This window comes from Chlorocebus sabaeus, chromosome 10 (genome assembly GCF_047675955.1).
Source record: "Chlorocebus sabaeus isolate Y175 chromosome 10, mChlSab1.0.hap1, whole genome shotgun sequence".
In the NCBI taxonomy this organism is placed as follows: Eukaryota; Metazoa; Chordata; class Mammalia; order Primates; family Cercopithecidae; genus Chlorocebus; species Chlorocebus sabaeus.
Genome location: NC_132913.1, coordinates 98,702,488 through 98,704,174, shown reverse-complemented (window position 1 = coordinate 98,704,174; position 1,687 = coordinate 98,702,488). Strand labels below are relative to the sequence as shown.

At 37.7% G+C, this 1,687-nt stretch overlaps 1 pseudogene; it reads left to right on the top strand.

Annotated features, from left to right (window-relative positions):
- Window positions 1-494: 494 nt before the first annotated feature.
- Window positions 495-739, top strand: LOC140712681 (small ribosomal subunit protein eS27-like; annotated as a pseudogene).
- The last annotated feature ends 948 nt before the right edge of the window (window positions 740-1,687 follow it).

Genomic DNA, 1,687 nt, shown 5'->3' with positions numbered 1-1,687 from the left:
AGTCCTCTTGCCTAAGTGCCCTGCTGCACTCTGCTGCACGTTCTTTTTATTTAATAAACTTTCCTTTTCAAACCTATACTATTTTGGTAAATTATTCTTACTACCCACGAGCCAACCACTCTCTGCTGACAGGACTCTGACACCTTGCCTGGAAATCGTTTTTTATTCTTTTATTTTTACAGAAAAAAAAAATAAATCATGTTCATGCTTTTATTACATACCAGTAAACAAAAGCCTATTCTAAGATTTTTTTCCATTTTCATTTGTTTTCCTTTTCTTGAGAAACAGTGTATGACTTTGCATGCAGTAGGTTCTCAACAATTCTTGTTAATTAATTAAATTTATATATATGACAGTACCAGTTTAGTAATCCTACAGTCTGGTTTGTATCTCAGCTAATTGCAGTGTGACTTTAGCCAAACTGAGTTAAATTTTTTTAACTGTAAAATGAGTTCATTCTACCTTTCTGGTGGTGATGACCTACCCATGAGAACATGCCTCTTGCAAAAGATCTCTTTCATCCCTCTCCAGAGGAGAAGAGGAAACCCAAGAAGAAATGCCTGGTGCAGAGCCCCAGTTCCTACTTCAGGGGTGTGAAATGCCCGGGATGCTATAAAATCACCACGGTCTTTTGCTATGCACAAACGGTAGTTTTGTGTGTTGGCTGCTCCACTGTCCTCTGCTTGCCTACAGGAGGAAAGCAAGGTTTACAGAAGGATGTTCCTTCAGGAGGAAGTAGTGCTAAAAGCACTCTGAATCAAGATGAGTGGGAAATCATCTCAATAAACACATTTTGGATAAAAAAAATGAGCTCATTCTAACACACTTATAAGCTTGTGTAAATTTGATGGAGAAAAAATAAGGCAGCTTGCACTCAATAAATATTGATTTTTCTTGTCACCAATTGTTGAAATTGCCAACATTTATTGTTAGCATGGTTTTATCAATTTGACATGTTGATCTTGCATCAATTTAACAAACACCCACTCCAACACCCGGATACTTCCCTCCTCCCCTCTGGTCCTTGACCTGTCGCTCTTACCTATCTTCAAGCATTTTTTTGTTTATTCATTTGTTTGCATAGCAGTGAGAATAATCATTTTAAAATTTGAATAGGATTTATCACGCCCCCTACTTAATGCCCTTTGGTAATCTGACTTTATACTTAAGATGAATTCCAGACTTCTTTCCATGGCTATATTCTTTTACTCTGTGGAAGACCAGAATATACCACACCAAAATAAGATACATCTCTTTGGTATAAGGATTTTGTTGAGCTGCAGGCACTTAAGAAGCAGATGCAGAAAAGCTGTCTGCCCTTCCTCTCTTGCCTAAAAGCAGGACACAGATTTTCAAGGAAAAAAAAAAAGATATCTCCCTACCTGTTCCTTCTAGCAGGGATAACACAGGTTAACTACTGAAGACTACTTTAGACCCATTTTGGGCCTGGAGATAGCACTAGGGGAGTCTACAGTTACCAGGTTTTACTAACCAGCCTTTATCTGCCATTTGTTTGACTTCTCACAAGTGGCCACCCTTAGAGAATCAAAGTCTTTTTTTTCTGACTTGTCACTTTTCCAAAAATATACTGTTCTTTACTGAAGATGCTATGTAATTTAAAGTCATCTCTTTGAGAAATTACTCATAGTCTGGGTATCTCCCACGTATACATGAAGTATGCATGTTG